General features: G+C 41.7%; 1 protein-coding gene and 1 pseudogene across 3 annotated transcripts in view; both read left to right on the top strand.

Moving 5' to 3' along the window:
- Window positions 1–22,607, top strand: part of CAB39L (calcium binding protein 39 like) — a 123,831-nt gene that overhangs the window by 34,949 nt on the left and 66,275 nt on the right. The window contains exon 1 of one of the 3 annotated variants that reach the window (XM_056133064.1): window positions 18,941–19,257. The exons of the other annotated variants lie outside the window; for them this stretch is intronic. The gene's annotated coding sequence lies outside the window, so the exon portion shown is untranslated. Of the gene's footprint in view, window positions 1–18,940; window positions 19,258–22,607 lie in introns of those variants that run through there. 3 annotated transcript variants of the gene reach the window in all.
- LOC130040982 (uncharacterized) lies at window positions 21,336–21,537 on the top strand (annotated as a pseudogene).

The following is a 22,607-nucleotide window of genomic DNA, read 5'->3' as shown; positions in this document are numbered from 1 at the left end:
ATAGCCACAAAAAGTCGCCTATCTTCAAAAACTCTTGAGCTAATTCGCCAGCGTGGTTTGGCGCATGCCTCAGGCAACCGCAAGCTAACGTCCGAGCTTGCAAAGCAGTGCAGAGATGCGATCAAGGAAGACCTCAAAGAGAGAAGAGCAGAAGTACTGGTAGATGCGGCAGAAGCCGGGAAAAGTATTCGGAACGCCCGCCTGTCCTTCGCCAACTATAAGACCAAGATGACTGCCCTCCGACGTCCTGATGGATCCATCACATCCTCCAGAACGGCAATGGAGAAGATTATCCATGACTTCTACTCAAATCTCTTCGATAGCCATGTCCACTTGCCGACATACCAAATTCCACAGGATGGGTATGTCGTTCCCAACGTTCTCCCTTCCGAAATCCGACACACCATTTCATCGGTAAAGAAACAAACAGCACCCGGCCCAGACAAGGTCAGACCTGAACACCTGAAGAACCTGCCGTCAGTACTCATCAATACGCTGGCTCGGCTCTTCACTCGCTACCTGTCTGAATGCAAGGTTCCGTCCCAGTGGAAAACCAGCAGGACCGTACTACTGTTCAAGAAGGGAGACATCCATGACATTGGCAACTATCGCCCGATCTGCCTATTGTCTGTCATCTACAAGTTGTTCACTCGAGTCATCCTGAATAGGATTGGCAGAACACTAGATGAAGGACAACCATGCGAGCAAGCAGGGTTCCGCAAAGGATTCAGCACCATCGACCATATCCACACGATAACCAAGCTCATTGAGGTTTCTCGGGAGTTCAAGATGCCGCTCTGCTTAACGTTCATTGATTTAAAGAAGGCCTTTGATTCTGTTGAGACGGAAGCGGTCATTGAAGCCCTAGCCAATCAGGGCATTCAAGCCCAATACATCAGGATCCTCCGTGAGCTGTATTGCGGATTCACTACCAGGATCTCACCATTCTACAAAAAAGTGATCGTTGATGTCAAGAGAGGGGTGCGGCAGGGTGATACCATTTCACCAAAACTCTTCAGTGCCACCCTCGAGAACATCATGCGACGACTGGAATGGGAAAACATGGGAGTGAAGATAGATGGTCGGCAACTACACCACCTCCGCTTTGCTGATGACATTGTTTTAATAACACCAAACATCAGCCAAGCGGCACAAATGCTGACTGACTTTGACCGTGAGTGTGGAAAGGTAGGACTACAGCTGAATCTTACGAAGACAATGTTTATGAGAAACAGCCTTGTTCCTGACGCCCCATTCGCTCTCAATGGAACGACCATCTCCGAATGCAACAGCTATGTGTACCTAGGTCGAGAGGTCAACATGACAAATGACCTGGCACCCGAGCTGCGCAGGAGGAAGAGAGCGGCTTGGAACGCCTTCAAGAACGTCGAAGAAATAGCTAAGAGGACGAAGAACCTCCGGCTCCGGGCACATCTCTTTGATTCCACTGTTCTTCCTGCATTAACATATGCCTCAGAGACCTGGGCCCTACGCAAACATGATGAGAACGCCATTCAGGTCTCCCAAAGAAGAATAGAAAGAGCCATGCTTGGAATATCACCTTTCACTCAAATGAGAGAACGAATCCGGAGTTCTGACATCCGTCGACGATCAAGGATCAGGGACGCTGTCTCATTTGCCAAGGTGTCGAAAATCAGATGGGCTGGACACGTAATGAGATTTAAAGACGACCGTTGGACTAGAGCTGTTACTGATTGGATTCCACGGGATGTCAAGAGACCGCGTGGCCGCCCACCTACCAGATGGTCAGACTTCTTCGTCAAGATCATGAACGATCGGTTTGAGGCTCTTCATATTCCCGGAGCGAACAGATGCCATTGGGCTACACTAGCACGCGACAGGGACAAATGGAGACGTTACTGGCGCCCGCTCGAGCAAATCGACGACTAACGGGAAGTTAAGTGATTAAGTGATTAAGTACCCCATGCCTCCTGACAGCCGCTCTAGCTACCTCACTGGCCCTTCCTGACTCCTGTCCAGGAGCAGCAGCCCCTTCGCCCGTGGGGACCCCCGGCCTTGTCTCTGCCAGCTGCCGCAACACCTCTGGCAGCACCTGCTTCGATTAATTTTCTGGCAGCTGCTTTAGCAACTCCCTGGCTGGCCTTCTGGCTGCCCATAGTGGCCACAGCACCCCCCACCCCCCCCGGTCATTCAGTCCCTGTGCCCTTCCCGGGCTTTCTTGGTAGGTTACAGCACCTGTTAGCTGACCATGCCTCCCTCCCCAGGCTTTAAGCACTCTTTTGGGGGCTGGGACAGTGCCGAGTGCTCTGTGTGAAGCTGCTGGTAGGCATGTGTACAAACAAGTTCCTACCAGTTCCGCTGTTTTGCTAACTCAAGGACTGCTTTCTCTAAGCGGTATCCTGTAGCCCCTTTAGCCACAGGCCACACTGTGGCAGTGTGGAAGAAAAGCCCATATGCTCCACACAGGAGTTTACAAAACAGCATAGCCAAGAAACACAATAACAGATAATTACGCTCATTGTGTGCATTCACTAGTATTCCAAAAATCTTTTTAATGATGAGCAACATAGAGACACAGTTTCAGTCTAATTTTATTGGCAGTATAATTCCGTTAGCTGGCTAACAGTTGTGCTATGGAAGTGTCCTGTCCTGTCCTGTCCTCCCGTTGTTCATCGATTTGCTCGAGCGGGCCCAGTAACGTCTCCATTGGAGACTTTGTTGTTACTGTGTTTGGCATATCGAATGCATCACGGGTTGCTTGCCCATGATGCTATGGAAGTGAGGTTCCATAATTTTAGAGACAGTTGTGCCTACAAGAGAGGTGGATTGTAACATGGTAAAAATTCTGATGATCAGAATGAAGAATGTATCTGTTAACTTAGTGTGATGTGTACACTTATCTCTAGGTACATGCTAATTTAGGGAAATAGCTTTACTAGACTCATTTAAATTAGGGGATTATTTGTAGTAAAATAGTATGCATTATTGAAAGCAAGTTCTAACAATATTCCTGTCAGAGTCTGTCGTCTTCTGTCAGGAGTGGAGGGTGCCAGCGGTGAGAAGGGAGAGGGAGCTAGTGGTGATGACGCCTAGTAACATTAAGGAAGGATGATATCTGTCCTGTTCCCTGGCAATCCCCAGCATCAAATATAGATTTGGTATAATTGGGACTCTGAAATGTTTGTCCAATGAAGAGTGTGGTTTTGTTTTAGAAAAATTTCATGGAGGAAGTGGAGAGTAAATGCGTTTTGGTTGAGTAATAAGTATTGAAATATAAAATTGGACCTGCTTTAGTGAGGCATGAAGGAATGACCTTGGGGCATAAAGTCCAAGAACTTGGGGAGAGCAGCATGGTGGTCAGAGATGATGCACGAACTTACTGAGAGACAGGTGGGATACATAGGTTAGGTTCAAAAGGGACATCAGGTTAGGAATGGGGGCTCATTCTAATGGGTCCTGGAAAACTACTGTAATTGTTTCAGATGTGAAATGATTTTATATTTCCACAATATTTGGAGTACTTTAGGGCTAGGCAATGACAATGTCTTTTTAGCTTTGATGGAGATGTTACGGGGCCTGCTCGAGCAAATCGATGAACAACGGGAGGACTGTGACCTTGTTTCCCAAAATTCATTACCAGGGCCTCACCTATCTTCCTGCAAACACCACTCCTCGCACTCTGCCCCCCACCCCCGAGATTTCACCCTCTTAAATCTTTCATGGGTGAAGGCCTCTCTTCTGTATGCTTTCTGCTGACAAATGGCTTGGGCCTGCCTATGAAAAGGTGTAAGATTTCTTGCTAACTTAATATTTATAGAGTGACTTCCTTTTTATTTCATCTTTTGTTTTCCAGATTGAGAAGTTAAAGGGAAATTAATTTTGTGTTTTATATAGTGTTATGTTGTTTAGATAAAAGTGGAATTGGAATTGTCAGATGGTATATATAAAGGTGCCTGCTTCTCTTGCTTTCGATGTCACAGAATTGTAACTATTACTCTTAGAGTTTGGTGTGCATGAGTTATAGTCTTTATTTTATTGGGAAACCCTGTGCTCAGAAGTGATTCCTTGTGATTTTCAGGGTACCATATGTGTTCTGGGGATTGAACCAGGGGGAGCTGCATGCACGTCAAGCACCTTGATTCCCGGACTTTTTCTCTGCCCTCTCTTTTTCAAAAAAACTATACTTATATGTTTGTTGTTTGTTTTATATATGATTACATGTTTTACATACTCAGCTGCATAATCTGCTACTCATGTTTTTTTCACATGACTTTTTTTAAACATTTGAAAAAAATTTTGAAAAAACGTGAAGCAAACATGTGCTTCCTAACTTCCTTCTTCTATCTCCGTGCTTGCATTTTCCTTCTTATTGATATATATATATAATTATACATATATTGTATATATATATAAAATCACTCTTCTGAAAAGTTAAACTTTCCACTATGTTTTTAATCCTTTCTTCCATCATTGATTCAAATGTCTGCCCATTTAATTCTTAATTGCTTTCTTATCTTGCATCTTCCTCGTATCTATTTCACTCACTCACCTGAGTTCCAAAGTGAAATAAAAAAGTAAACAAAACCTCCTTTTAGTAGCCCTTCAAGCTCAACTTCCATTTCTTTCATACTCTTGGAAACTGTAATTCATGCTCGTGCCTCTGTTACCACATCCCTAATCTTTTAGAATTCTAATTTTGCCCTTGCTGTTCATTATGTCGGGTACTGCTAGTGAGACTCAGCCTGTCATTCCGTGTTCCAGACAGGCAGTCAGAGTATGCTACCTGGATTAGAGTATATATATTGTTGTTTACTCATGATGGCTGAAGGTTGCACACACTTGTGGTCCTTGCATACGTGCTTGAGGGGTCACACTTTATGGTTGTGGTGCTTGCATGCGTTTTGGTTGCAGTACTCACCTGAAGTCACATATTTAATTGTGCTACTTTGCTCATACTTAGGTGCAGTGCACTGGAGCTCACACATTATTGTGGCTTCAGGGAATCCAAGCAGTAGCCCTAACAGGATCCCTTTTTGTCTTCATGCATGCAGGGCAGATCTACCACTGAGCTCCCATTGGACCCCTTAGAGCTACTATTTAATTTAATTTCTTGGGACTGGCTGGGTATCCACTTCCTACTGGACCCTATGCTGTGTTCTGCTAACCAGACTTACTTTGTTCTCTATCATCAGCTCATGTCTTTAGGGGATTAGGGGACTATCAAGTCTTTCTGCTTTGTTTTCTTTTGTTTTGTTTTTCTCTTAAATCAAGTAAGTTTGATAAAGTTTGTAAGTGTATAAATTTAAGTTATATGGTGGTACTTTGATACATTTATATTCTGATATAAGTGCAATGTAATGTTTATTATATTTCATAACTATAGTAGCACGGTGGCACTGTCCTCTTGTTCATTGATTTTCTTGAGCGGGCACCAGTAACATCTCCATTGTGAGACTTGTTGTTATTGTTTTTGGCATATTAAATATGCCACGAGGAGCTTGCCAGGCTCTGCTCTGCAGTTGGGATACTGTCAGTAGCTTGCCGGGCTCTCCAAGAGTGATGGAGGAATCGAACCCGGGTCAACTGCATGCAAGGCAAAAGCCCTACCCGCTGTGCTATCACTCTAGCCCTATTCATACTATAGTACAATATTATTGTTTATATTCATTATACTGAACATCTCTATACAGCTCTATGAATTGTTTATTACAAGATTTTACTCTTGTAATGTGAATATTACTTTATAACCTCCCACCTTTTGCCCTCCTGATAGCCAACATTTTACTGCTGGTTACTTACCAGCTTTGCCTTTTTTTAGATTTCACACAAAATTTTATATAGTATTTGTTTCTCTCTCTAACTTACTTGTGTGCTTAAGATTGACCTGTATAGTCACAAATGGAAAGATTTCCTCCTTTCTCGAGCGAAAAATAGAATTCCATTTGTGGTATTTAGCACATCTGTGCTATCCATTTATCCATTGATGGGCTTTTAGGTTGGTTGACTCTCTTGGCTAATAATAGTAGGGATACATGGGATACATGGGAGCACGTAGATCCTATTAAAGTCTTGTTTTCATTTTCTTTGAGTATATCGATCGTCTGGTAGCTCTATTTTCAATTTTCTGAGGAAACTTCATGTTGTTTTCTGTAGTGGATGGACCCAATGTTCATTCCCACCAGCAGTCTCTAACCAGCATCTGCCATCTCTTGTCCCCCTGATAGAATTAGAGCAGGCGATGTCTTCTTGTGACTTGGGGGAGGGAGGCACAAACAGTGGTGCTCAGAGAAACTTCCAGCACAATGTTGGGGCCACTCCCAGCCGTGTCCTGGGGGTCATCTGGGTTCTGGAAATCAAACCCAGGGCTCTCCCATGCCCAGCATGCCCCAACCCTTTGTACTGTCTCACCAGTCTTTTTTTTTTTTTAATTTTTATTAGTGAAACACCATGAGGTACAGTTGTAGACTTACAAATTTTTGTGCTTGGGTTTCAGTTATACAGTGATCAAGTACCCATCCCTCCACCAGTGCCCATTCTCCACCCCCACCAAGCCCAGTATCCCTCCCAACCCCTCCAATCCCCCCATCCCACCCTGCCTCTGTGGCAGGGCACTCCCTTTTGTTCTCTCTCTCCTTTTGGGTGCTGTGGTTTGCAAAAAAGGCATTGAGTGGCAATCATGTTCGGTCTATAGTCTACTTTCAGCATGCATCTCCCATCCTGGGAGGATCTTCTCAACACCTTTTATTTGGTGCACCATTCTCTATCTGAGCTGCCTTTATCCCTAGAGTGTGCAGCTGGGCTCCAAGCCATGGGTGAACCTCTTGGTATTTATTACAGCTATTCTTGGGGGTTAGTCTCCTATTTTTTTTACTTTATGTTCCTCAGATGAATGCAGTCTTTCTATGTCTTGCCCTCTCTTTCTGGCTGATTTCACTTAGCATGATATTTTCCATATAATATCACTTGTATGTAAATTTCATGACTTCTTTTTTCCTAACAGCTACATAGTACTCCATTGTGTAGATGTACCAAAGTTTCTTTAACCAGTCATCTGTTCTCGGGCACTCAGGTTTTTTCCATAGTCTAGCTATTGTAAACAGTGCTGCAATGAACAAACAAGTGCAGATGTCGCTTTGACTATACTTTTTTGCCTCTCCGGGGTATATTCCCAGGAGTGGTATTGCTGGGTCAAATGGGAACTCGATTCCTAATTTTCTGAGAATTGTCCATACTGTTTTCCAAGGTGGGTAGGGGGAGCCGGGACTGCTTCTCCTTCCCGAGCCCCCCGCGCACACCTTTTCTCTCCAGTCTTTATTGAAGTTTTTATTTGTATTGCTCTGATGATTAGTGATATAGAGTATCTTTTATGTGTTTGTTGACCACTTTTGACACTCTCTTAGTAAAATAATTATTTGTTCTCTCTCTTCTTTTTGGGTCATACCCAGCAATGCTCAGGATTTACTCCTGGCTCTGCACTCAGAAATCACTCCTGGCAGTGCTTGGGGGACCATATGGGATGCTGGGGATCGAACCTGGGTCAGCCATGTGCAGAGCAAATGCTCTACCCGCTGTACTATCGTTCTCTCTTTTTGAATCAGATGTTTTCTTATCATATTGAATAAATTCTTATATGAAGTTTTGATATTATTCCTTTATCCAATAAATGATTTGCAAAACCATTTACCCATTTTATAAATTTTCTTATTATTTTTTGTTCCATCCATCCAGAAATATTAGAGTTTTATGTAGATCTAATTTGGTCTGTTTGTGTTTTAGGTATCATGTTTAAAAAAATTATTGCCAAGATTAATATTGATATTTTTTCTCCCTAGTAAACTTCTAGGAGTTACCAGGTCTTATGTATGATCTTTGATGCATTTTTTTTTTTTTTTTGCTTTTTGGGTCACATCTGGCGATACACAGAGATTACTCCTGGCTCTGCACTCAGGAATTATCCCTGGCGGTGCTCAGGGGACCATATGGGATGCTGGGAATCGAACCCGGGTTGGCCGCAAGCAAGGCAAACACCCTACCCGCTGTGCTATTGCTCCAGCCCCTTATTTATTTATTTATTTTTGCCTTTTTTGGGTCACACCCAGCAATGCTCAGGGGTCACTCCTGGCTCTGCACTGAGGAATTACTCCCCCAATCTTTGATGCATTTCAAGTTAATTTTGTGGGTAGTTCTGATTTCATTATTCAGCATAGTGTCTCCTCAGTTTGGGAGAAATGAATTCTCTGTGTTTGTGTGGAGTGAGTGCCTTCTCCTGGCTCTGAGTCCCGGGATCTTTCCTGGTGGGGTTTAGGGTACCACATAGGGTTCGAACCTGGGTCAGCCATGCAGGGTCAACCTACTGCTATACTATTGCTCTTGCCTCCTTCCCCTAATTCTTAAAAAATTTCCTTCCCGTGTCCTGTGTAGTTCTTGGGACAAAGTTTTTGTCCCAAGAGATATCCCTAATATCTCTTCTTTGTAAGAAAGAGGACCTTGAATGAAATTAGATTACATGTTTGAACAGAATTCTCATTGATGTCCTGCCGTTTTTAATATTCTTTTTTTTTTCTTTTTTATTAGTGAAACACCATGAGGTACAGTTGTAGATTTACAAATTTTTGTGCTTGGATCTCGGTCATACCACGATCAAATACCCATCCCTCCACCAGTGCCCATCTTCCACCACCAGGATAATATCCCTCCCCCCCCATCCTCCCATCCCCCCATCCCCCCCTGCCACTGTGGCAGGGCATTCCCCCCTGTTCTCTCTCTCCTCCTGGGCGCTGTGATCAGCCAAAGAGGCATTGAGTGGCGAACATGTTCAGTCCAGTCTACTTTCAACCTGCATCTCCCCTCCTGGGAGGATCCTCCAAACACCCTCCACTTGGTGTTCCCCTTTCTATCTGAATTGTCCTTTCCCCTAGAATACCCAGCTGGCCTCTAAGTTATGGAGTAATTCTCCTGGTGTTGCTCTCAGCTATTCTTGGGTATTAATCTCATATTTTATTATTTTATATCCCCCAGATGAATGCTATCTTTCTATGTCTATCCCTCTCTTTCTGACTCATTTCGCTTAGCATGATACTTTCCATATTGTACCACTTGTATGTAAAGTTCATGACTTCATCTTTTCTAAGAGCCACATAGTACTCCATTGTGTAGATGTACCAAAGTTTCTTTAACCAGTCATCTGTTCTTGGGCACTCAGGTCTCTTCCAGTTTCTGGCTACTGTAAAGAGTGCTGCAATGAACAAACAAGTGCAGATGTCACTTCGGCTACACGTTTTTGCCTCTCTGGGATATATTCCCAGGAGTGGTATCGCTGGGTCAAATGGGAGCTCAATTTCTAATTTTTTGAGGAACGTCCATACTGTTTTCCAGAAGGGCTGAACCAGTGGACATTCCCACCAACAGTGAAGGAGTGTCCCTTTCTCGCCACATCCGCGCCAGCAACGGTTGCTTTTGTTCTTTTGAATGTGGGCCAGTCTCTGAGGTGTGAGATGGTATCTCATTGTGGTTTTGATCTGCATCTCCCTGATGATTAATGATGTAGAGCATTTTCTCATGTGCTTTTTTGCCATTCGGATTTCTTCTTTGAGAAAGTTTCTGTTCATTTCATTGCCCCATTTTTTGATGGGGTTGGATGTTTTCTTCTTGTGGAGTTCAACTAGTATTTTGTATATCCTTGATATCAACCCCTTGTCAGATGTGTATTCGGCGAATATTTTTTCCCATTCTGTAGGCTGTCTTTGTATTTTGGTCACTGTTTCTTTGGAGGTACAGAAGCTTCTTAGTTTAAGATAGTCCCATTTATCTATCTCTGTTTTCACTTGCTCAGCCAGTGGCGTGTCATCTTTGAACATACCATTAGCCTCAATGTCATGGAGGGTTTTGCCAACTTTGTCTTCAATGTATCTTATGGTTTCTGGTCTGATGTTGAGGTCTTTAATCCATTTTGATCTTACCTTTGTACATGGTGTTAGGCAGAGTTCTGAGCCCATTTTTTTGCATGTAGCCGTCCAGTGATGCCAGCACAATTTGTTAAAGAGGCTTTCCTTACTCCACTTCACATTTCTTGCCCCTTTATCAAAGATTAGATGATCATATGATTGGGGGGTGATGTCAGTGTATTCAACTCTGTTCCATTGGTCTGCAGTTCTGCCTTTGTTCCAGTACCATGCTGTTTTGATTATTACCACTTTGTAGTAAAGTTTGAAGTTCGGGAGGTTGATTCCTCCCATTTTCTTTTTCCCCAGAATTGCTTTAGCTATTCGTGGGGGTTTATTGTTCCATATAAATTTCAGGAGTGTTTTCTCCATTTCTTTGAAGAATGTCAATGGGTTTCCTTATAGGAATTGCATTGAATTTGTACAGTGCTTTCGGTAGTATTGCCATTTTGACAATGTTAAGTCTTCCGACCCATGAGCAGGGGATGTCTTTCCATTTCCTCATGTCCTCTTTTATTTCCTGAAGTAGCGTTTTGTAGTTTTCTTTGTACAGGTCCTTTACTTCCTTAGTTAAGCTGATTCCTAGGTACTTGATTTTCTGGGGCACAATTGTGAACGGGATTGATTTTTTCATGTAGCTTTCCTCTCTCTCACTGTTTGCGTATAGGAAAGCCATGGACTTTTGGGTATTGATTTTATAACCTGCAACTTTACTATACAAGTCTATTGTTTCTAGGAGTTTTTTGGTGGAGGTTATTGGGTTCTCTAAGTATAGTATCATATCATCTGCGAATAGTGAGAGCTTTATTTCTTCCTTTCCTACCTGAATGCCCTTAATGTCTTTTTCTTGCCTAATTGCTATTGCAAGTACTTCCAGTACTATATTGAACAGCAGTGGAGAGAGTGGGCATCCTTGAGTTTTTAATATTCTTAAAATTCTCTTTTGCTGGGCATTTTGATAGTATTCCCCTCCATATTTCTCTCTGTCTCTCTGTCTCTGTCTCTTTGTCTCTGTCTCTCTGTCTCTGTCTTTCTGTCTGTCTCTCTCTTCTTTCTTCTCAGTTTAGTTGCTGTTTTTTCTCCTACATGATCCAGTAACTCTTCTTCTGGGTTATGCTAATGTGAGGATGGAAATTGAATCCCTGCAAATGCATTGTACACCATAACTACTGAGATATCTGCCTGCCTAGTTTTTATTTTGACTAATGTCTGTTATTTAACACACACACATACACACACACACACACACACACACACATAAACTCACATACACTCACACACACTGTTCACTCGATCCTCCAGACTAGTCATGGAAGCATATATTGTTATCTCCAAGTTAACAGTAGGGTTCTTGGACATAGGCAGATTTCATTCATATCTAGGTCTGCCTAAGTCTGAAGGCTGTGGCCTAAGAAACTAGTCGACTACTCAGTATTTAAAGAATGTTCAGGAGAGCTTACAATATAACATCCTTGAGAAACTGTATCTGTATCTATTTCTTACTAAAAGATTATTGGTGTATATATATATGTGTGTGTATACGCACACATATGCACATACACACTATGTGGGCATTAGAGAAACAAAATAGTCATTCTCTGGACTGAACTGAAAGCAAGAGAGATCTTAGATTTTACTGCCAGGGGGTTTAAGTTTTGCAGTTGCACTGCAGCTCAGTACCAGCAGGGGGCCAGAATAGTGCAGGACCACGAGAGAATGACATTCTCTGCTTTAAGAACTCTGGAAGTTTAGAAATAAAGCTAGTGGGAAATGGGCACTGGTGGAGGGATGGGTATTTGATCATTGTATAATTGAAACCCAAGCACAAAAATGTGTAAGTCTACAACTGTACCTCATGGTGTTTCACTAATAAAAATTTTAAAAAAAGAAATAAAGCTAGTGAGCATAGGATCGTCAGATGTCACAACATTTAGAGGACATACAAGAATCCAAGAAGAAAATAATTTTCAGTGTTCCAACTAATGTGAACTTTTTGGTATTCTTCATTTTAGTACATGTATAATTACAGGATTAATTGCAATTCCATAATTGTGGACTTCAAACTTATTTTTCTTTTGTTTTTGTTTGTTAGTAAGTAATGAGGATTTGGCGATGCTTTCTTCTTTTTGTTTTTCGGTTTTTGTTTTTGGGCCGTCCCTGGCTGTGTTTAGGGGCTACTCCTGGCTTTGTGGTTGAGGATTGCTCCCAGAGGGGTTTGGAATATTATGTGGTGCTGGGACTTCAACCTGAGCCTACTACATGCAAAGCATGTGCTGAGTGCAGAGAGGCATTTCTCTGGATTTCTTACATACATACTTCCTTAGGATAAATATAAAAATATTGTAAAATGGTGTAGATAGTTATATGGAAAAAATACAGAGGCTGATACTATTCTGTGGGAATAAGTACAATGAGTAGAGTAAGGGATTGAAACTACAAATGGAAACTTATTATTTTAGGAAACGAATTAATGAATGTAATAGCCTGGTGTCCTTATAAAAGATGTAGGCAAGATAAGGCAAAGGGGGGTTCTGAAAGTTCTGTCTTTCTGCAGTAAAGAATGCTGTGATCCCTGTTAGGCAAGATGAAATTTGCTTATAAGTGGATGGTCATGGAGAGTATCATGCAATCATGCTAAGGGAAATGACTCAGAGAGAGACAGACATAGAAGGGCTGCATTCATTTGTGGAATATAGAATAACTTGAGACTGACACCCAAGGACAGTAGACACAAGCGCCAGGAAGATTACTCCATAGTTGGAAGCCTGCGTCATGAGGTGGGGGAGAAGGCAGCTGGAATAGAGAAGGGATCACTAAGTCAGTGATGGTTGGAGGGATCGTTCGGAATGGGAGAGGTGTGCTGAAAGTAGATAAAGCACCAAACATGATAACCACTCAGTATCTATACTGCAAACCATAATGCCCAAAAGTAGAGAGAGGGTATGGGGGAAGTTGTTTGCCACAGAGGCAGGGGAAGAGTTGGGATTGTGGGGAGGTGGATATTGAAGACATTGGTGGTGGAGAATGTGCACTGGTGGAGGGATGGGTGTTTGATCATTGTATAACTGAAACACAATCATGAAAGGTTTGTAACTATCTCTTGATGATTCAATAAAAAAAATTTTTTAATGCTATGATCCAATAATATTATGACTAAAGGTCAATCAACGGAAATGCAAGTTTTGTTTAAGATTCTACAGACATTACTCCTATTGTCATATTTTTTTGTTTGTTTGTTTGGGGGCCACCCCTGAAAGTGCTTAAAGGCTAACCTCTGGCTTCTGCACTCAGGGATCACTTCTGGCAGACTCAGAGGATCATATGGGATTCCAAGGATCAAATCCAGATTGACTGCGTGCAAAGCAAACGCCCTACCCTTTGTACTGTCTTTCTTGCCCCCTCCCATTGCCAGGTTTTAAAACCACCTTTTTTTTTATGATGATACCGTAAATGAGCAAAGTCACAGGTAAATATAGTGAATAATAATCAGAAAGAAAAACAAAAAGGTTTTGCAAAGTTCTGCCTGTGTAGAAATTAAGTCAAAGAATTTGAGATGGAAACCAGAGAATGAGCCCAGGACAGACCGGAGGGAGAGCTCAGCGGGCGGGAGCACATGCTTTGCAAGCTGGAGACCTGGGTTAATCCCCAGCACTGCATGGTCCCCTGAGCACCGAGGAATGACCTGGAATGACCCCTGAGCTGTGAGGCTGGAGTAGCCCTGAGCACTATTGAGGAGGATCTCAAAATTTAAAAAAATTAAAAATTAAAAGAGTAATGTGGGGAAGGATAACCAAAAGAGCATATGTACAATCAGAGACCGTAAGAATAACCATCCTTTTAATTCCTGTTCTTTGCCTCTCTGTGTGGTCTCAGCCCTGAGCTAAATGAGTATGCAAAAAGCAAGGAGGTAGAATCTGTGAGATCTGTGACATTTTACTGGAAGGAAAGGCAGGGTGAGGAAGGACGGGATGACCCAGGCATCTGCTGTGTCTTTCCCCGGGCAGAGTTAGCTGTCAACTCCAGAATACAGAGCAGCCTGTTGGGATGTGGACTTGTATAAAGAGTAAGCTTGGCCCGTTTGTGAGGAAAAAGACTAGTTTAACATGGTGATTGAGTATTGGGCAGAGAGAACTTGGGAGCATTTCAGAGATGAAATCCTAACAGGTTAAAAATCAACTGTGTCTGACTTTGACTCTGAAAACTAGAGGCAAAATGGCTAAAGAGACCCTAAGAACAGCTGCTAAGGAAATTCAAGCCTGAGAATTAAAGGCTTGTGACTTCCCATCTCCTGGCAACTTCTAGACCCCTAAGTCGGGCCCTAGAACAAACACATTGGTTCAGCAAGAAAACGACAATCGGGGATCCCTTTCAGAGACCCTCTCAAGTAGGATTCTGAAGGATCATTGATAAGGATGATTTTCCCAGAGAGTGAAAAGATTAGAACTAGAGGCCACAGTTTGGTAACTAAGAGACTCACTCTTCTTCAAGGACCGGGAAGCTTGCTTTTCCTGTGAAACAACAATTCCATATTTATAGATTGATATTTCTTCAACTTCTCATTTCCAGGTGGGAGGTTTTGTTGTCAGTGTTCTATTTTTTCAATTTTCTTTCTTGACTAAGGGCAAGTAGGGTGGGCGGAATTAAATATATATGAATAAGCCATAGGGTGCTCAACCTTATAGGGAGCTACTTCCAACTTAATTGAGAAACAGATAACCAACAGAAATCTTGGAGCTGGACGCAGTGAAAAACAAGTTTGAGCAGGGATGAGTCCCCTGTTAGTCACATTTAGAAAACTCGCCCCCTGCTAGGCAGGACCATTCTTGAAAGTACAGATGTGGGAAAGGGCAGCTCTGGGTATTGAGCAACCAGGCTGGCTTGTGGAATGGTGTGATGTGATGCCCAGATGTAATTGAGTGAATTCAATGATACATGCTTTGCAAGTAAATCATAGTGTGGATAATCTCCTCCCAATGTTCCCCTTAATCACTGCAAATAATCTTGATCGAAGACTCGAGGTTGCTCTTTCATAGCCTCTCACTTGCCCCAGGCACCCCTGAATCACTCAGCAGCCACGTTGTTTTATGAGCCCCCCCCCACCCCCCATCTAATGGATATGGTAACTTGTCCATAGTGGTAACCTGAGTTGAATATGATTGCTCAGAGAGAGATCCAGGGAGTTCTCTCCTTCTGAGATCGGGGTGACCAAGGTTATGCTAATCTGTCAGGGGCTTTTTTTTTTTTTTGTCACCATGTAGAGATTCTAACTACAAATAAGAGAGTATCAAAAGAAAGCACTGCAGGGGAGAGAACAGTGTCCAGTGACACTGTTAAGTGCAAGCTGAAGTCAGTTTTCATACAGGGTTTCTTGGCCTTGGCATCTGACCACCTGGGCTGCGTAGGTCTTTGCTGGAGAGACTTTCCCTGGCTGGAGGATGCTTCACGGCATCCCTGATCTCTACCCACAAGATAAACCACTGCTCTTATCCTTAACTTTTGGTTTCGTGCTCCTTAATTCCTCTTTTTAGCTAAATTATTTTGCATTGGGCCACTGGCAATCCAAAATTTATTTTAAAAACACTGTAATTCTTTTGTCAATACAATTTTATTGATTAAACATAAACAGCTCTGCAATATTATAGGGCATTTGCCTTGCGTGCAGCCAGCCCGGCCGAGCTGGGTTCGATTCTTCGATTCTTCTGCCCCTCTCGGAGAGCCCGGCAAGCTACTGAGAGTATCTCGTCCGCACGGCAAAGCCTGGCAAGCTCCCCATGACGTATTCAATATGCCAAACACAGTAACAATGAGTCTCAAAATGAAGATGTTACTGGACCCGCTCGAGCAAATCGATGAACAACGGGAGGACAGTGGTTTTTTTTTTTTATATCTTTTCATCCAAAATGTATTTCTTATGCCTTTTTTTTTCCTTTTTGGGTCATTCCCAGCGATGCTCACAGGTTACTCTTGGCTCTACACTCAGGAATTACTGCTGGCAGTGTTCGGGGGACCAGGCGGGATGCTGGGAATCGAACCTGGGTCGGCTGTGTGCAAGGCAAACGCCCTACCCGCTGTGCTATCACTCCAGCCCTCGTTTTGTTTTTTTTTTTTTTTATCCACAATTCCAAGGCAGCCAAAACCTCTTTGTTTCCAAAGTGTGGAGAATGATAAATACTTCTCTCTTATGTTAAGGAGCTCATCTTTGGGGACTCAGTTATGGAAGGGAGCTACTTGTCAGGGAGCCAACCCTGTGATTAGACCAGAGGATTGGAACTCCGAGCCCTACCCCCAAACCTCCAGGAAGTGCAGGCTGGGGGATGCATCTGCTGCTTCCAGCCAGTGAGTTCAGTTGTGCTTCTATAATGAAACCTCTGCAAAGGTCCGGAAAGAGGGCTTCAGAGAGCCTTCTTGTAGAGCAGTGAGCATGCCTTCCCCTGACGCCCAGCCTCTGTCTCTTTTCTGTTTGCTGGTTACTGAGTTCCAGCATTTTCTACAAAGTTGGTGAACTATTGATCAGGTCTCCTGAGTTCTGTGAAGCTGTGCAGAGGGTGTTTTTACTCCACATTTAGTGCTCAGGTGACCAAATGGTGCTGGAGATGGAGCTTGTCGGCTTCAGCCTGTGAAGCCTGTACTCCAGCCTCTTGCCCTCCCCCTTGCCTCTGTCATGCTCCTTTTCTGCTCTGTAAGCCTGCAGCAGTTGAAAGTCGCACCTTATTTGTTTTCCTTCTTCCAGGGATAATTGACCGAGCTGCCTGGTGTCCAGTGTCTGAAAACCAATGTTTTTATATACTTTGGCCATTTCTAAAATTTATGTAAGATAGAAAAGTAAAACTAGTCCCTGTTATTTCATCAGACCTGAAAACAGAAGTCACCGTAATGTACTTTTAATTCTCCATCCACATAATTTTGAGGAGTCTGTTCTCTCTGAATTTTTAAATACTAAGCATTTTAAAAAGTTCATTTGCCTGTTACAGTTTTTAAGAATAGCTTCTAGTTTTCTTGTCACATTCGCAAAGTTTGTAGTATTTCTCTTTTAGATATATGTCAGTTCTGTGTTTGTTACAGGGTTATTTTTGCAATCTTTATGTGTACACTTTTGGGTGGGAGCCACGCCTAGTGGTGCTCAGGGCTTACTCCCGGTTCAGTGCTCAGGGATCATTCCTGACAGTGCATGAGGAATGTGCTGCCAGGAATGGAACCTGAACTGACTGTGCTCGAGGCAAGCACCTTATGTGATGTGCTGTTACTCTGGCCCACTGTGTGAAAACTTTTTAAATGTGTACATCTTAGTATCATTGTGTCACTGTCATCTCGTTGTTTATCGACTTACTCGAGCAGGCGCCAGTAACGTCTCCATTCGCCCCAGCCCTGAGATTTTAGCAGCTTCTTCTTACTAATCGTTCCCAATGCTGCCGTATTGGAGGCTCTTTCAGGGTCAGGGGAATGAGACCCGTTATTGTTACTGTTTTTGGCACATTGAATACACCATGGGTAGCTTGCCAGGCTCTTCCATGGGGATGGGATACTCTCAGTAGCTTGCTGGACTCTTCAAGATATCTATATCTATATCTATATCTATATCTATATCTATATATTATTTCTCTCTATGATTTGTTGCTACGGTCTGAACCCCATCAAATATGGTGTGGTAATTATGGAAAATGGATAGGGAGTGTCTTATGATGTGTCGTGTGGCCACTTGTGAGGCTTGGCCTGAGCATGTGGAAAGTGGCTTGGAGCGTGGCAACGGTTGGGTAGTGGAGGTCGGCTGCTGGGGCTGGGTACCTTGGGGTGGGGAGGGCTCTCACCTGTCCCACTGCACTGTGGGGCGCCCCGAGTGAAAACAGCCTGACGTGGAGTCCGCTGGCAGGGTTATGGGTGCCTCCTTTTATGCTCCCTTCCTGGAGAAGCAGCCATGAGTTCAGTACATCTTAGTAGGAATCAAATATTAAAGTACACACAATCTAATAACTTCTTAGCAAGCTGCGCATTTTGGATGATTTGTCACCAAAGGATTCCATGCATTTTGATTGGAAAATGTGGGGGACAGAAAACATAGATGTCTTTGGAGCTAAGGAGCTGAAACAGAACCCCAAAGTTCGTGTCCAAGTAGCTTTTTTCCCCGAGGCACACATATTTCAAGCTGAGGTCAGAGCCTACTAATCATAAAGACTCCTACAAATGTCATTCAGACTTGTTACTGACCTTCTCACTCAGCTCTTTCCCCAGCTCCTTATCCCCTGAACTTGCAGAGAGATTTCTGCTCTATAAATACATTATAATAGTGAAAAAGGTTAATGCTTTTAATATCCAACCTCTGCTCTTTTAAATTTTCACTAAGGAAGTATGGTGCATCTTGACCAATAATACTTATGAGGGGTGGGATTAAGGGCCTTTCTAAGCAATAAAATTACTTTTTGTTTGTACATAGATGATATAAGCATCTCTAATATTTTTGGTATCACATTTTCTGTGTTTTTATAATTTTTGGTTATAAGTTTCAAGATATGCTGTATTTTGAAATCCATTAAAATTTTACAGAAATTTATTTAACATTAAATGATTAATACTGTCAGTTTAAGATCTGTACTTTAAAAAATCTCAATACTAAATATTTGAGTATGTACTCACCACACTTACAATTGGGAATAGCATCTTTCCTGGGGAACAGACATATTAGCAGTTGAACAATTATTATCACTATTAACACGCCTTTGTTTGAAACCTTTATTTACATTTTTAATCAGGCTGAGAAAACCTCATGCATAAATAAGCATAGAACGTGAAGAGGAGAGAATGCAGTGGGGGAAAAGTATTTTATCTTGGACTTTTTCTTTTGTTAAGCCAAGAATTAAATTAGTCCCAGCTTAATTGGTCTGCACACATTCTTGTGACGTGGGCAGGGAGGAGAAAGAGTGGGTGCTGTGACTGTGTAGTATGTATCTAAGCGTGTGCTGGAGAGGGAGAAAACTCATAAGCAAGCTGGTTTGACCAGAAACAGAACTGCCTGTGACAGATTAAAAGACAAGCAAGGCTTGGAATCCGAGCGCAGGCAGAGAGAGTGGAAATTTACAGCTGCCCTGTGTGAGCGTTCAAGTGGTCATTTTCTGCTAACGTTTTCCCGTGGTAACTGTTACTCTTCAAAGAGAGACAGAAAGTCAAGTCCGGATTGTGGAAACTTTTTCTCATGTGTTAGTGATAGGAGGTCCCGTCTATTAAATGGGAGATTCAGGCTGCTTCATCTAAAGAGCATTGAGCTAAGGAGAGAGCTGTCTTCAGCACCTCACCATGTATCGACTTTTTGTGGCTTAGACAAGCCTGGACTGTGTAACAGTTGGTGAGTATCAATCAGGTTACCTGTACTGATTCATAGAACTAGAATAAAATGGTTGACTATAGTTTTAGTTGGGATTTTACAGTTAATGTTTATGTATCCATTTTAAACCGCTAGTACCTTGTTTCTTTTTGCATGATGAACTGCTGTTACTAGGATTTTTTTTTATAAAAAACAAAACAAAACTACAAAACAATACTTCTCTGTTGCCTGAGGCACTTGAACCATTACCAACTATTTTCTGTCCACCAAATAATCTTATTTTGGAAATGGTTTTTTTATTTACAGAGAGTTTCTGAAAGTGTAATGATAGCAGTGCACTATTTTTCATGTTTTTCTTTCAACTGAAAATTCAAATGTTATCTCTGTCTATTGTCAGTATATTAAAAATGATGTTTTGCATTATCAAGTGCTGTGAATTACCGCAATTCCCCAACAATTTAAATATTAAGGGTACCATTAAATTAAAGGATTTGCAATGCATCTTCTGTAAGATACAGTATACACACTTTATAATTTTTTCAGTAATGGGAATGTAAAAAATTAGATAATTGAAAGCAAATTAAAATGAATTCATGTGAATTTCAGGTTAATTAAGTAGTGATTTTGTCCTAATAGCTGACAAAACTCTCACAATTTTTTTTATTGAAGAATTTTATGGCCAGATGCTTATATTTATGTAGCTGATAGGACAGAAAAGCTCCTTTAATATGTATTCATATTCTAATAAAGCCTTCATTTGTAAGATCTTAACAGAGAATGAATGCTAATTTTGTATCTGTTAAAGCTATTCATAGAAGATCTATGATCCTTCTGTGGGAAGAAGGAAGTATATAATGTTAGCTGCTATACTGACTCACTGCATAAAGATTCACCATATTCTAAGCAAAGTTTTTAATCTATTCCCTGACAGCTTCAAAAACTATGTCCCAAGTTATTGATTTGATTCAAGTGAGTCCTTCAAGGCAGAATAACTTAGCCGAAAAGAAAACTTTAGCAGAGTATCAGTAAACTTATTAAAAGGTTTGAATAGTAGTCATAATATAAAATGGCTGTACTTTCTCTAATATTTCCTCTGTGTTTCCAGAAGCTGTAGAACAGGTTTTGTTTTGTGAGTTTTGTAAGTTTTTTTTTGCCTAGTGACCTATGTATAAGAAAGAAGAAATTCAGCTGGATGATAGAAAGCCTTACTGCACATAGTATCTTGAGCTTAAAGTGAAAAGTAAATACAGTAAAGATAATCTAACAAACTAACTTTTACTGCTTTACATATTTCCCACACTTAGTCCTTAGATAGATATAAGATTTGTATACCATGTCACAATCTTCAGAATAATATTTTTATATTTTAAACTAGTTAATCACTGGCATTGCCGAAAGGGTGGCATTATTTCTTAAGCCCACTGAATATAGTTATAAAAATAAGGAATAAGTCATCTCCAACTTACAAATGTTTTGTATTACAGAAGTTTATTTGTGAGTGGATAGTTGGGAATTTGGGACCTAACTTATTAGGAAAACAACTTATCTATGGATTGTTTGCATTTTTCCATAGCTCATGAGTATATTTTATTCACACTTTAAAAACTCTTGCTCCCTTGAAAAATATTTTTATAAAACTAAATATTAAAGCAATTGTATTGTCAAATACACCATTTTTATCCTAAATTATTAATGCTTGAAGAAAAGCAAATATGCTAAGAGGTGGAAGGGTATTTGGAAAGATGGATATAAATAGAATTTCTAGATACCTTTAGGATCTTCCAAGGTTGAAAGTACGGTTTATGAAATCTAATCTGCATTTTCATCAGTTCTTTTTCTCTTCCTTGCTTGCTGCAGGAATATTTTCTAGCTCTTGCTAAAAAAAAAATATTATCAAGCCATTCTGAGTTTAGTTCTGTCTGGCACACTAGTATATACCTAGCAAAGAGTTACCAGATCAGGACTAAACTCTTTCTTTGGTCACTAACATGAAGTAAGAAGCATTTCCATGAGTCCCCAACCTTCTGTCCAAAAAAGGAAAGGTGCTTGGGGATACATTGTTTTAATTTAAGAGATGGCTTGACACAATTGAGGCAGCGAGGACTCTACTTTCAGAGATCATTTCTATAGTTCCTTACTAGAGAAGTTTCTCTAGTCAGGTGGAGCACCTGAAGCTCTGAGAAGCCAGAGCATCTTCTCCTGAGCATGAAGCTGGCTCTAGGTGTTGCAGCTGCCTTTTGCCATTGACCTTTCTTCTTGTCCCTTGGGAGAAGGAGAGGGGGAGGATGCAGTCAGAGTGGTTTTGTGATGAAAAAAAAATTTTGAGGCAGCAATCCTGAATGTACAAGGAAAGTGATGGGCGGGCATTTTCCAAGCTAGGAATCTTGAGTTCATGGGACATTCTACTGTAAGGTGTCAATTTTTTCTCAAAAGAAATCTTTGTTTACTTATGTGTCCCAGAATCCATAGGAAGAAATGAAGTCTGTTTAGAAATTTCAGATTAAGAGCTACCCAAATTAAGTTTAGTTTATACTGGCTTCCAAGGTGTGTGTGTGTGTGTGTGTGTGTGTGTGTGTGTGTGTGTGTGTGTGTGTGAAAGAGAGAGAGAGGGAGAGAGAGAGAGAGAGAGAGAGAGAATTAAAACTAGTATAGTATACATAGGTATTTGATAAATAGTTGTTTAATTTTTGGAATAGGATGAAGTAATTTGGACAAAATTCTATTTATGAGATATGGTTACTGTACATATGTTATAATGCAGCTAAGGATAATATTTCGCTGATATTCTCTTAGCAGGAAAACACTATTTTAGCTACGTTCACTGTATCACTGTCATCCCGTTGTCATAGATTTACTCGAGTGGGCGCCAGTAACGTCTCTATTCATCCCAGCCCAGAGATTTTAGCAACCTCTCCTAACTCATCTTTCCCAATGATTGGAGGCTCTCTCAGGGTTGGGGAATGAGACCTGTTATAGTTATTGTTTTTGGCATATTGAATATGCCACGGGGAGCTTGCCAGTCTCTGCCCGTGCAGGCTGGATACTCTCAGTAGCTTGCCAGGCTCTGTGAGCGGCATATATATATGTATTTCTCTCTAGGATCTGTTGCCTACTGTCTGAACCCCATCAAACATGATGTGGTAATTATGGAAAATGGGTAGGAAGTGTCTTATGATGTGTTATGTGCTATCCGGAAAATGGCCTGGAATGTGGCGGCCATTGGGTAGTGGAGGTCAGCTGCAGGACTGGGTCCCCTGGAGCGGGGAAGACTCTCACCTGTCCCCCTCTGGGGTGCCCCAAGTGGAAACAGCCTGACGCGGAGTCTGGTGGCATGGCTATGAGAGCCCCATTTTATGCTCCCTTCTGGGAGA

Source organism: Sorex fumeus, unplaced genomic scaffold, assembly GCF_029834395.1.
Source record: "Sorex fumeus unplaced genomic scaffold, SorFum_2.1 ptg000095l, whole genome shotgun sequence".
Classification (NCBI taxonomy): Eukaryota; Metazoa; Chordata; class Mammalia; order Eulipotyphla; family Soricidae; genus Sorex; species Sorex fumeus.
Note: the sequence above shows the minus strand (reverse complement) of the source record. Positions and strands in the feature narration are given on the sequence as shown.